The sequence below is a fragment of the Peromyscus eremicus genome, chromosome 4 (genome assembly GCF_949786415.1).
Source record: "Peromyscus eremicus chromosome 4, PerEre_H2_v1, whole genome shotgun sequence".
NCBI lineage: Eukaryota > Metazoa > Chordata > Mammalia > Rodentia > Cricetidae > Peromyscus > Peromyscus eremicus.
This window is the reverse complement of record NC_081419.1, coordinates 36,056,702-36,071,560: the sequence shown is the minus strand read 5'-3', so window position 1 is coordinate 36,071,560 and position 14,859 is coordinate 36,056,702.

The following is a 14,859-nucleotide window of genomic DNA, read 5'->3' as shown; positions in this document are numbered from 1 at the left end:
AGACACTTTGTTTAGAAAGTTCTAAACAAAAACAGAAAGAGAACTAGAAGAAAATAAGGAAGACTTGAAACCAAGGGAAAACTTGAGTGGCCATTGCTGACTATGAAAATGTCAGAGCCATAAGATAAGAAGGGAAATAAACTCCAAGATGAGAGCAGTCCAGTCCTGCCACAAGTGAGAAAACAGGAACCTTATGCCATCTCTACTCCACGTGGTACTGGATTTTGCCAACCACTAGAATCAGGTGGGCAGCTGACTCATCCCCCACAGGCCTCAGCAAAGAAATGGCCCTCTCACCATCTTGATTTTGTCCCATAAATTATGGAAAAGAAACCCAACTGGACCCTACTTTGTCTAGATTTCTGAACTATAAAACTAGAAGATAACAAATATGATTTATGTTAGATCACTAACTTGTGCTATTTTTCTGTGGTAGCAATAGAAAAGTAAAGACAGTGTGAAAGACAATTGGCCTACCATTTCATTGGGAACAAAGCTGGCACCTTATTCTCCCAAGAAAATGTTTCTTATTCTGCTGGCCTTTGAATCACTTAGTTCAGTAAACCCAGGGCAGGGCAACCAACAGACTGAAGAAAAGATCATATCTTGTTTAAGTAAATGAAAAAAACAATAAACGAGAAAGAAAAATAACTTGCTACAGAAATTTTGTGTATGATGTCCCATTCCAAATAATTTTCATTTTAATGGATTCAGAAACCCTAAAGTTTAATAAGAAAAAAATGATGCATTTTCTTATGAGGAATGTGTGAAGTAAAATACTACCATGAAATTCAAACTACAATAAAGAACCCCTCAGATTGCAGGGTTGTTGGACAGAGAGGACAAATTCTCTAGCTCCCTCAAATGTCATTGAGGTCTTATGTCATTTGGTCTTATGTATTTGCAGTTATTACATCATGGAGTTGAAAGCTGCCCTGTGTCTTGATGAGATTTTTATGAATACTGTGTAAACATGGGTGATTATTGGCTATAGCCTATTTAAATCATGAAATATTCTTTTGTGTGTATATACTTTTTTATTAAGAAATTTTTTATTTATTTTACATACCAACCACAGGTCCCCCTCTCTTTCCTCCTCCCACTCCTCTGAAAGCCTTCCCTTCCCCATCCCACCTCCAAAAAAGTAAGACCTTCCATAGGGAGTCAGCAAAGCCTGGTACATTCAGTTGAGGCAAGTCCAAGCCCCTCCCCACTGCATCAAGGCTATACAAGGTATCCCACCATAGGTAATGGGTTCCAAAAAGCCAGCTCATAAAGCATGAAATATCCTTATATACCACAAGTCTTGCTTAAACCACAGTCCTAGCTCCCTTCTGAACATCATGAACACAGGGTCTGTCTTGCAGGAGCCTTTTTTTTTTTTTTTTTTTTTTTTTTTGGTGCGCTGTGTGCACATGTGTAAGCCCAAGTCACTGACGTCAAAACACAGAGTGAATGTTTCCTGGAAGACACCTAGGCCATTTTAAAGCCTATCTAAGAAAGATAGTGAAAGCTGCCCCCACAAGTTCTAGTCTTTAGTGAAGATGATGAAATACACTCAGAAATAAATAGCTTCATTCAAACGAGAGCTTAAAAACACCAGATTGATCCATGAGTTTCAAACGGTTTTCAACAGCAGCTGACAGTGGCGTCCTGTGGAGCTCAAAGGATGCTCTTGTCTTATTTGAAACCGGCCTTTCAAACATAGCCATCATTTAGAGGACTCCAGAGAGCGCATCTCTTCCTCCCCATTTGTTTGACTCCATCCTCTCCTTAAAATTCCCCTATGTACTTAATCAACTCAGCAAAATGCAGTCTAATCATCCATCTAAACTTCTTATATTTAGACAACCATTTATTATACGACTGAACACACTGCAAGCATATACTAATCTTCATAGCTTCCCTAAAGTACCAAATATCATGATAATAAATTAGAAATACATCTTTTCCTTTTGGATCATTTTAATTTAGACTATTACATTTTTCCCATGGCAGGCAAGAAGTGTCTTAAAGAATGAATATTACACTTACGCTGCAATTGCCTGTTTTTTCACTTCATTGTAAATAATTTAATAAGCTTCTATTGAATACTTACAAACATGTACCAGGCTCTGCACTTGGCATGGGAATAAACGGATTAATAAAATGTAGTCCTTGCTCAAGAAAAGTTCATACTCTACTCAATAACTAATTACACACACACACACACACACACACACACACACACACACACACACACACTCTGTCATCAACTAATGAACAGATGCCTACTCAAAGCTATTTCTATAAGTAAGACTAAGCTCACTGTGGTCTGAAAATAGGAAATTTCTCAATAAATTATGACCTAACCCTTTCACCTACTCTCAAATGGTTTTTTTATCATCTATTATTTATCAATTGATCTCTGAAGATGAACTAAATCAATGTATTTTGTTGCTGTCTCCTTAAAGGCAATCATATTTCTTGGAATTGAAATATACCAAGGCCCTGACCATTGTAATAATTAAACAATTCTTGTAGAGCATATAAAAACTTCAACACCATTTCCAAGAGGTTGAAATAAGTACCAGTAGAGACAATTAGGCTAAGTGGGACTAATTTTAAAAGTATAGTACTGTCTCCAAAAGTAAAACATGTTTGAAAAAATTCCTCATAATTGCACATAAGTACATTCTGATGTGAGTATTTTTTTAATGTGTCAGTTGTTCTAAGGGGAAAGTCAAAGAAAGCATCTTTGAACACAGAATTACTATGTAATATGTGTATGTATGGCCACTTGCCTTGAGAATTTGAAGACTTTTCAAGCATGCAATTTTAAATGAATACTTTGATACAGTTGCATAAAAAATGGGGATCTGACACCGCAGAGCTAAAAACAGAAGAGATTAAAACACTAGTCTCTGTCTCTGTCTCTCTGTCTCTCTCTCTCTCTCTCTCTCTCTCTCTCTGAAATTTCTTGTTTCTGAGAAGATGCAAAGGAAATGTCTTCCATAATTATCATCTTTTCTCCAGAAAATACTGAAAATCATTGAAATTTCCATCTTCTCCCTTGGTGTCAAAGTTTGATAAGAATAGTGTTAGGTGATTCATGCTTTTACATAATTATTGCTGCATTTGCCATTACCTAATAAAGTGCTTTATTTCAATAAAACACTAAGCAGACCATATGTGATTGTTAGGTTCCATATCAATTGTCCCTCATTAATGTTGCAGAAAAGCGATTAGCATTTTGAGGCAAACAAGGTGTACTTAGTTAGTGGGACATGACCCTGCTGTCACTAAATTATATCTATGATTAATGATCTTCCCCAGTTTAAAGTTTGAATCACAATAAATAGATTACAAATGAACACTGGGGGAGGGATAGAGGAATAAGGGAAAGATGCACCTTAAGACTTGAATCATACATGCTATTGTTCAATATTGAATTCAGCTCATGGTACAATTGACCTCAAGGTTGATGCTCAAATTCCAAGACACATAAAAATAACCCAGGGAGCATTTTACAAACCCTAGTGTTTGGGTCCAACTCAGACTAATTAAATTCTCTAGAGGTGAGACCTGGGTGCTATGAGGTTTTCAAAGAATAAATGCCATAATACCCACATTTAAGAAATGAAATTGGATTCATTAAAAGAAAAAAACAGAAAACCAAGAGATCTACATTTGAACACATTATGATGAATATTTTCTGTTTTCTATATCATGCTACCACAGTGAAAATATTTCCCACTGCATAATAGTTAGTACACAATAAATAATGTTTGTGCACTAGGTCTTGGATATTTAGTCCATCATTGGAAATGGCATTTTGTTCTGTGGAAGACAGGTTTATCTCACTTTGCAACCCCATTATGATCACACACACACAAAAAGAAAAATCATAGGAAGTTGAAACCTCCAGAGTTAGAACTACTTAAAAACTGCAGAACAAATCCAGGAAAGGCACAAAGCTACACAGAGAAACCCTGTCTCAAAAAAAAAAAAATGTAGAACCAGTGTAAGAATTTTGCCCTGTGGATGTGTCTGCATGCACACTCAAGCCTCTGATATACTAATGGCTTTCTTTTTATAATTCTGATTCGTCAGCCATGCAAGCTGATAACAGGTTTGAAAGATACCTTTGAAGGAAAGACAAAAAGAGAAGGAACAAAGGGAAGGAGGGAAGGAGAGGAGAGAATAGAACAGAGGGGAGAGACTAGAAAAGTTGAGATGAGAGAAAAGAGATAGGGAGTGAAGAGAGGGCCCGAGATGGTGCCAAGTATAGTTTACTTTTCTCTTTTACCCCCACCTCTCCCAACCACGCATTTCAGCTATTTCTGACACTCACTCGCCATTCCTCCTTTTAACAAGCATCCCCCTAGCAATGTCTAAAGTTGGTAGATTACCCTTGTACACAATGAGTTACACACACACACACACACACACACACACACACACACACAAACACACACACTAATGACAAGCTAGATTCATGAGCAACTTTTTAAAATTTGATGTTTATGGGTGTTTTGCCTGCATGTGTCTGTGCAGCATGTATACAAAGTACCCACAGATGCCAGAGAAGGGCAATGAATCCCCTAGAACTGAAGGTAGAGTTGTGAACTACCCTGTAGATGCCGGGAATTGAATCCTTGGCCTCTGGAAAGGCAGCATCCCTAGACCCAGCATCTACGAATTTTGGTAAAAGATCTGAGTAAGATTTTGACCCACCATGTTTCATAATCTTTGTTAAAGAACTGAGAAGTTAAATTTTTAGTATGTCAAAAAGGTCATCTTGGATGTGACGGAAGAGACATCTCACTGGCTGAAAGCACGTACAGCTCTTGCAGAAGACAAGGACTCAGTTCCCAGCACCTACGCTGGCCATCTCACAACAGCCCATAACTCCAGCTCCAGAGGATCCGAAGCCATCTTTGGCCTCGTCAAGCACCTGAACTCACATGTACAAAGCCACACCCAAACATATACACATCATTAAAAGTTTTCAATTTTTTCATTTTGTGTACCTGGCCTCCCACCTCAGCTCCTCTAGCAGTAATACTCTGCACACCAAGGCTTGTGGGATCCAATCCACACAATCATCTCAACTACAAACTGTAGACTGGGAGGGAATTGAGACACCAACCACCAAGTCACAGAGTCTTCTGGTATGAGGACACTAAACTCCCAAGCCAGATCATCCACTGATGGCCTGCGTGAGGTCCAGCAGAAAGCCTTGGGATCAAATCAAGCTTTTTAAACCTGAGGGAAAGTTATGGAAATTTTTGTCAGTGGCATGTGACATGGTCTTTCTTGATGAAAAATCAGAATATGTTAATGACTATAAAGCAAGAAAGATGGGGTGCACTGCTCTCCGAGGCCTAGCATAATTCCTAAACACCTTGCTTACATCACTGGTAAGTTCTGAGGAAGCTTCATTAGAACAAGAAAGGCTATTGAGCCAGTCTGAGCCCCTCCCCTGAGCTGTTAGCTGCCACGGATCAGGATGATCCTGACCAAGGTTTTTCAGTGGCACATTCAGCCACCACTTGTGTCCAGAGAAAGTGAACTCCTTGGGGAGAGTTTGGGGCCAGACAATGAGGCAAACAAAGTGTGAGCAGAATAGCAGACCCAGGAAAAAAGGCAGGGTAGCATTCCCATCAAGACAGAGGAACCTCCAGGAAAGCCCCAAGAAGCAGCAGAACCATGAAGGTGGTCGGTCCCCTTCTGAGATGAATGGCCACACAGGACAACACAGAGGCCTACTACAGAACCATGTTGGAAGAAAAGGAGTTGAAGGTGGGCCTGCCTCCTTTTCATTAAAATAATAATAATAATTTTTTTAAATTTAAATTCTGAGTAATGAATGCAGATCATAAGCTAGAATTTGTATTATGTTATAAAAAGGCACAGGTTTTCTTGGAGTTTTGTAAAGCCCCCCTTTTTAAGTAAGAAAACAATTTATTTATAAGAATAACAGAAAAAAAAAAGTATTTAGGGCTTGGCAACAAGTTCCTTTATCTGCTCAGCAGTCTTGCCCACCCCTCAAGTTACATTTCATTCAAAACTTAAAGTAGATTGAATATCTAAATGTGAGACTTAAATGTTTAAAACTCTTAAAAGAAAATATAGTGGAAAAATCTTCTGAGTCCCCAACCACAGGCAACCAAAGAAATGAAGAAAATGAGCTTCTTTGGTATTCAAAAAGTTTGTCCATCAAAAACCCTTCAAGATAGTGAAAACATAACCCTACGGAATGGGAGAAAAGGTTTTCCGCACGTCTGATAGAGGTAAAATACCATCCCTTAATTGTGAGTAAGTACCTTGGAGAGAGAGAAAACAGTTCTGACCTCAGACGCTGCAGATCACCAGCTCAAACAGCCCTCTTCCTGCACACCTGCATTCTATGAACTGACTGACTTGTGCTTCCAAATGTCTCCTGATTTGCTCTGCTCACCTTGCTGAGGCTCCCTGTTTGCCAACTTCGGTTCAACATTAGTATGTCCTACTAGGTTAATTCTTGTGACTGAAGCGATGAGATTCTTTCCTGAGCCTGTATTCAACCAGCTCGTTCCATGTTTTCTGTCTACTCTTCACACCAAGTGTGGTTTAGAACTGTTTTTTGAATGAACTGCAGACTTGACTGCAGGTAAAGAAGTCTTGGTTCAGAGAATCAGTCTTTGTGCGTATAAAACACTCGGACCTTTGGAATAGAAATTATAAATAATTGATAATCAGATTGGTTTTATTTTTTAAAAAATCTCTCTTGTTACTGTTTTTGAGACTGAGTCTCGCTATGTAGACAAGACCAACTACAAACTAGCATTAACCACCACGCTTCTGCTTCCCAATTACAGATTGGATTGCAAGAGTGTGCCCTCAAGCCTGGACAATACCTTTATTTCCTGATAATACTTTATAGTTATTATTCAGAAAAAAAGAGTGAGGCCTTCATTTAATTTAGTTTAACAACAGCAACAACAAAAAAAATACTTGGCCATGTAATTAGTTAATGTATTCCAGGGTACCTTCATGTAGAAGCAAGACCATTTAATGATGAGTCTTCCGTACTTCGGGACTATATTAACATTGGAAATTGTGGGATGAAAGTGTGGGCATATTGGAAAGGTAATATAATAGTGATATGTGTTATATAAATATGTGAGTAAATATGTAGGTAGAAATAAGATTTGGAAATGGTTGCACTGGTGCATTTTCTTATCGGTTATAACTTTTTTTTAGATTCTTAACTTACTGCCAAATTTTGTGCTTCGTTGGAGAGAGTTTCATATGATTTTTTGTATGTTTATTTATGGTATTTTTTTCACTAAAAATGCATCATTACCTTAGCAGCTGCTGCACCACATGGAGTAGCATGTGTGCTTTTTAGAATCCATCCAGTACACCTTCCCCCAGAATCCCAGAGCCAATCTGCTATGGGAAATCACATTTCACCAGCAAGCTAGCGCACGATTCAGATATTTTTGCAGGTTTTTTTCCAATAATAATTTTCTATACCATTTCTTCTCTCCTAAATTTTCTATTTAAAAATACTATTTCAAAAAAGGAACAATATATACATACATATATGTTAATTCAGAGTGAGAGAAAGCTTAAAATACATTCTCTCCTGTACTGGGGGCCATTTTGAAAGAAGCTTGGGACTGAATCGACTTACAACAAAACATGAGGAAGGAAAAATGTAGAAATGGGTAATGGTGTGTTTTTTCATGAATGAGCCTGCCCTTCTTTTACATGGTTGAGGAATTTTGCACCCTCCCTTCCTTTCTTCCTTCTTTTCTTCTTTCCTCTTTTCCTCCCTCCCTCCTTCCCTCCCTTCCTCCCTCCCTCCCTTCCTTCCTTCCTTCCTTTCTGCTTTTCTTTGTATGGTGTGTATGCATGAGTGTGTCTTAGTGTGTTTGTATAAAAGTATGTGGGTGGGTGTGTATGGGTATGAGTGTGTGTGTGTGTGCATCTGTGTGTGTGTTGAGTGTATGTGTGTGCATCTATGTGTGTGAAAGTATGTGTGTGCATCTGTGTGTGTTTTGAGTGTGTGTGTGTGAGTGTATGAGTGTGTGTTGTGTTGAGTGTGTGTTTGTGTACATCTGTGTGTGTTTTGAGTGTGTGTGTATGTATGCGTGTGTGTTAGAAGTGAGAGGGGAGTGGAAAGGAGTTATTTCAAATATACTTAGTCTTCTGCCCAAGGACTCGTGTTTCTATCCCCGTTTGCATTAATTTTCTGATATTCTAGCTCAGTCCCCGGCCTCAAGTCTGTGCTGAGTTTTATGACTTTTTGTTGCATTTTCTAGACTGTTTTTGGACATCTTCAAAGCTACTGCTCAGGTCAGGAGTAGAGAACAGAGAGAAGTAGTGGGAGGGAGAGAGGGAGGGAGGGAGGGAGGGAGGAAGGAGGGAGGGAGGGAGGGAAAGACGGAAAGAGGGCAGGAGGGAGGGATCCAGGTCCACCCTTCCCGCAGTCAGGACTACAGCAAATCTATCCTCTGTAGGATGGAATGAAATTCAGAAGCTAGTTGCTCTGGCACTGACCTCAGACTTCCTACACACAGAACTGTTCAGCATAGAGTTGTGTTTTCTAAGGCACCTGATCGATCTCTGGCATGTCGTCATGGTGGTCCAAGCAAACCAAAACAGATCTTCTGTCAGATCGTCAGTAGGATGTTTGGGTTTGAGGAACTAGGGAGAGAATGGTTTGGCTAAAGTAGGCTGAATCCACTCTGCTTCAACTACTGTGTCATAAGGGAAAATGAGTTCAGATGTTGCACACTGACATTTTAAAGGAAACATAAAAATCCAGATTAAACCTGAAATCTAAATTTTCCAAAGTGACCATCAATTTAGTTTGCTCTGTTTTGTTTAAAGAATATTATACAAGTGATACGGTAGTACAGGTCTATACTCCGGGTACTCAGGAAGCTGAGGGAGGAGGATGGAGCGGTGCAGGCCAGGCTGAGCACATAGAGAGGTTTTATCTGAAAATCCAGACAACGGGAACAAAAAGAAAAGCATCACCTAAATCTGTGGGGCTGATTCGGCTCACGGATTGTGTGCGCACACACTAACTTTCACACTGGATTATGACAAGAAATCTATGAGTGTTGGTCAGTGTGGTGTCAGAGGGCAAAAGTGGACAGGCTGGTTTGCTCTCTTGTTCTAAACAAAAAGTGAAAACCACAACCTTGAGCAGGACTGAGAAGAAGAACTTAGCATAGTTCTGGCTCAGTTAAGTATAAACAGAGTGAGCTGACCTGGCCACCAGCTGGGTCCTAGCAAGGGCCAGGCTTTCTCCCCAGAGATGACCTTCTCACCCTTCATGAGAGCTCATCAGTGCTAAGCAGCTGGTTCTCTTGTCAGGGTTTACAGCTTCCATACACTCTACCAGCTCACCACCAGTCTGACTTTGGTCCTGCCTGGCCCTTCACAAATCTTGCCAAGGTGGAAATGGAGTTCAAGTGAGAGTGGGTACTGAGAAATTGGAAGTGGCTCTTGGCTTAGTCTGTGCTCCAGGAGGTGACAAGGGCCAAAAGGCTAGTGGAGCTGTGGGCAGGGGTGCCAGAGACACAGCCGAGCAAGAGCCAACACGCAGACAACAGGAGTAACCTCAGCTATGGCTGTGCGCCACAGGGCAAGCTGTTTGATTCAGACGGATAAATGTGGTGCCCACAGCTGCTATCACCAGGTCTTGTTTTTATGTCCTGGTTCTTTGTTGTGTCCCTTTTTAGTAGAAAGTGTCACCTGTTTTGTTTTTTTTTTAAGTTATTTTATTATTTTATGTGTATGGAGGCTTTGGCTGCATTATATCCATGTGCATGCCTGGTGACCTCAGAGGCCAGAAGAGAACACTGGACCTCCCGGAACTGGAGTTAAGACAGTGTGAGGCACCATGTGGTGCTGGGAGTCAAAGCCAGGTACTATTCTGTGTATAGTATACACTATTCTGTGTATCCTTAACTACTCATTCATCTTTCCAGACCCTCAGCCTTTTGATTTGTTCTGGTTTTTTGTTTGTTTGTGTTTGTTTGTTTGTTTAATCTGTACCATGAGAATAACTTTACTCTTGCTAGGTAGTTGTGAATTTTAAAGGAAACACTGTATGTGAAGTTAATTATAAAGCCATTAGTGAAGAACAAGTGCGCAATTGTTCCTTTCAGAGGGTCAGGCTGAGACTGGGAGAAACTGCTGGACTCTAGAACCTGTCTGCACACTGACTCACTCTGCAGCCTCAGTCATTTACCCTCCCCAAACCCCAGGCTTCCCACTGGAAAACTGAATATCCTACATGCCTAAGTAGGTTGTTGGATATGAACATTAGCTGCAAGAACTCTTCAAATAAAAATGGTTATCAAGTCTCTAGAAGGTTCTTTCTCATAGGCCTACCTTTTTTTTTTCTTCAAATGATGTTTCTGTCCATTCCGTTGTACATGGGTGAATTTCCAGGATGCTATGTTTAAATTAGACATAAAAACACATTTCATAAAGATTCCTGTTGGCAGAAGGAAGTTCCAATGAAATCCTATAAATTCATAGATACTAAGCAAATCTGTTCTTTCAGAATCGTCTCTGAGCCTCTGTACTGCAATGTGCAATGATTGCACTCAAATACAGTCGCTAAAATAATTAGCACTAGCGCTGTCTCCAGAGTCGCCACTAAAACAACGGTGGGCTAGAAGTGTGAACTCTGTTTCCGTCAACTGTGTGACAAACATGTGGATTCTGTGATATGAAGCTGTATTTGCGACGGCTTTTTGCTAACCATTCAACCACCATCTCATCACTGAGCCACAAATACGTCCCATGGGGGTTTGAATGAGAACGGCCTCAGAAGGCTCTTCATTTGCATACTTAGTCCCACGTGGTGAGCTGCTTGGAATGATTAGGAGGTGTGGCCTTGTTGGAGCGGGTGTGTTGTTGGAGGTGGGCTTTGAGATTTCAAAGGACTTTGCCAGCCCCAGAACCTCTCTCTTTCTGCTTTCCTGACTGAGAGTCAGGGTGTAAAGCTCTCAGTTACGATGTCTGCCCATGTGCTGCCATGCTTCCTACCATGATGATAATGGACTTACCTTCTGATACTATAAGCCAGCCCCCAATTAGTTTATAAGAGTTGCTTTGGTCATGGTGTCTCTTCACAGCAATAGAACTGTAACTAAGACACATCCTCAGCCTAAGTTTACCTGACACAAGAAACATATTCTTCCTGGCTCTATCAGTCATTTCACTTTCTTAATAATAGTGGAACACACAAATATATACTGAGAACTTCTGGACTTTTGCTCAACATTTTGTTGTCAATGGCTGACAAGTTGTTGTGTATTTCAGGGCTTCGGAGCCCTGAAAATTTGCTTCTATTCAATTCCTTAGCACCTAAGTCAATAATTCAGTTTGTGTATATACGTATATATGCAAACATGTATATAAACATATGTGTACATATACGTGTACACATGCAGACACATTATGCACAGTCTATTAAAATTCAAGTTGATTTTTGTTTTCTGTGTGTAATAACTGCCAAAAAGGACAAGAAATGATCTCAAAACAGCAGGAGGGTAAGAAACAGCACACATAGAGTAATAATTTATCAGGTTGAGCTGTGGCCAGAACGCTGGTGTCCGGTGTCTTGATCTTACTATTTATCACACAGCAGGACCAGAAAACCAAGGGGGTGCAAGGTAGGGAGGGGATGAATGGCCTCCTGGGGAGACAGACAAAGCCAGCCCTTGACTGCCCTGTACCTGACTGTCCACTGTGCTATGCACCTGTGCCCTCTCCCACCCCTTCCCAAACCTCCTTGGTCTTGAGGGTTGAACAGTGCTCATCTTGGAAACAATATCCAAATGGAGATTAGAAGAAAGACAAAAGCTAAATTTATCCGGACACTTTCTTCATTCCAAGCTTCTACTTTCCTGTGACGCACAAATGTCATTTGCGATAAAGGAAGAAAAGCTATTTTCAATAACGAAAAATGGATTTCCCTGCCTACCAGTATCAGGACAACTGCATCCCACAGAAGTATCGCGTATGGAACTACAGGCAGGAAGGCAGATGTCATTGTGTCCTCTCATATGCGCTTATTTTTCACAGAGATTTCTCAGCAAAGGAAAAAAAAAAAAAAAAACAGGAGCAGGGAGAGATGACTGCAGCCTGATTGGGATCAATTGCACAAAGTCTCCAAGAAAAGTTGGCTTCTTCTTGGGAAAAAAAGGCAAATGGTTGCCCATGGAATCGTTTCTGACTCTAAATTTCAATCCATTTCCTATCAGGCAAGATTTAAAAAGAAAAAAGACATCAATTCTAGCTCAGCAAAAAATGTTGAAATAAGCACAGCGAGTTACTGCCTTCCTTCGACTCGGAGTGGATGCTGTTTGGCTTTATAACTAGTCATTAAATCACATTCTTTTTCTTTTTGCTTTTGAATCAGGGTATCTCTATGTACCCAGGCTGAACTGTATCCTCCTAGCCTAGGCTTCCAAGCAGTACCACACACCATCAAATGCTGTTACGTGCACCATACTCCTGCATCTATCCCAAACAAGACAACAAGGTCATTAGTCAACTCGAAGTGAAAGCACTGTATTCAGACCTGAGCCCTCTTAGCCCAAATCTGGAAGTCCTGAAGCCAGGGAAGTAAGTGAACAATACATGTCTGAAGACATTTACTATGAGCGTTAACATCAGCCTTGTGTGGAAGAGATGAGGAAGCTAACATTTATGTCCCAGCTGGCTTTACTTGTATGTTTATAGGAGGAATGAATGTGACTTTTCATGCTGAATGTATTCATATAAATAGAGATATTGACACAATGTCCTCACATTCAGTTTATCCACCAAACTATAACAGTATTGCTAAGGGCTGTTGAAACTAGCAAATGAATTAATAAATATGATTAATGTCAGGCATGTTGTAAGCATTATGGTGTTATTATTACTATTATGAGAAACAATGTTAATTATTATCACTAATAATATCTGTTGTTTATTGATTCCACGTGATTATAATTGTGACAACTAATATTATGACTAATATTTTTCCTGTGCTTTAAATGTTTAATTTGACTCTGCAATGTTTCTCAAACAGAACTTCTACTATAATATTCTGGTCTTTCAGAAAAAAAAATCAAGGAATAAAAAACTAAATATGATGAATAAGGAAGAACAGTGCTACATACCAGAGAAGGCTGGATTGTTCTAATAGACATAATAATTAATGATCCAAAGACAAAGCAAAGAATATAATTAATGCTCCAAAGCCATAGCATAGAAGGCAGAGTAGAAAGAGAAAGAACTAGTCAATGATGGATAAAAAGAAAATCTCTACTCTTGGTTACTCTTTATTCAGCCTATTTCTTACAGCCATGCTTGTGGACACCCAAGGCGAGCAAGAGGCTGGCAGCAGTAAAGTGTAGCTAGAGTTTTCTCTCCAGGTTCCGCCAAGCCAGGCCGTCCGACAGCCCACTTATAAAATAAACACACAGAGGCTTATATTATTTAAACTGTTTGGCCTAATGGCTCAGGCTTCTTGTTATCTAGTTCTTCTATCTTAAATTAACCCATTTCTATTAGTCTGTAAGTTGCCATACGGCCCGTGGGTTTCTGGTACCTTACATCTCGCTTGTCATGGCGGCGGCTGGCAGTATCTCTCTGACTCAGCCTTCCACTTCCCAGAATTCTCTTCTCTCCTCGTCCCACCTATACTTCCTGCCTGGCTACTGGCCAACCAGTGTTTTATTTATTAACCAATCAGAGCAACACATTGGACATACAGAACATCCCACAGCAGTAAAGTATGTTTCTGTTCCTCTCAGAAGGAATGAGTGCACCAGGCTGTGACCAGCTCCAAGTCCTCAGAAAACAACTGCACACTTCAGACTGTGTTCTTCATGCCAGCAAATGAGCAGATGAGAACCTGGAGAGCAAGTGACGACAACCCCAGAGGCAGAGTCCCCATTCTGTTTGACCCAGAAGCTCTCCCTGCCCCAGGCTCACAGACACACACCCTTGCCGGACACTTGATTAAATGCTTCAGAGGAAAGTTACTTAGTGTGATGAAAGGGGTTTTACTGTAATATTTCTTCTATTTTTGCAGATGAAAGATCTAAGACATGGAGTGATTAGAGTACCTGCCTAGGGTTACATGCCTAAACCACCAAAGGCTTACACACAAAACACACACACACACACACACACACACACACACAATTTTGTTTGTTTGTTTGCCTGCTTGATACTAGGGTTGAACCTAGGACCCTTGCTTGCTAGATAGGCATGACTCTACCACTGAGCTATGTCTTCAGATCCTTTTTTACTTTCTATTTTGAGAAAAGGTCTCCACAAGTTTCCAAAGCTGTCTTTAAACTCATTCTATAGTTTGGACAGACCTTGAAATTTCTATCTTAGAGCTTTGACTGCCTAAATAGCTGAGATTCACCAGATCTCTATTGGTCACTACTCAACCTACGCCATTCAGCTATACCTGGGGATACGCAAAGCAACCTGGAAGGTGGTGGTAAAATGTTTCTGTTCCTCTAAGAAGCAGTGAATGCGGCAGGCTGTGACCAGGCTCCCAAGTCCTCCAAAAACAATTGCACACTTCAGACTGTTCTCGGATTCCTAACCTCAGCCCTTCTTCTCACTGGGGAAGGGACAATTTCAAACAGCTACTGCTGCTGCCTGTGAGAAACTCAGCTGGAAACAAAGGTCGGCTTACAGAGGTGGCACTTCAGACTGCTGCCCATGAACTGAGTGGAAACCAGGCACATAGTAAGAGCCTGCGTGAGCAGAGCCGTGGCAGCAAGGATGCATTGGAAACTGCAAGACCAGGTCAGAACCCTAGCCCAGAGACCCAGAACTGAACAAAGC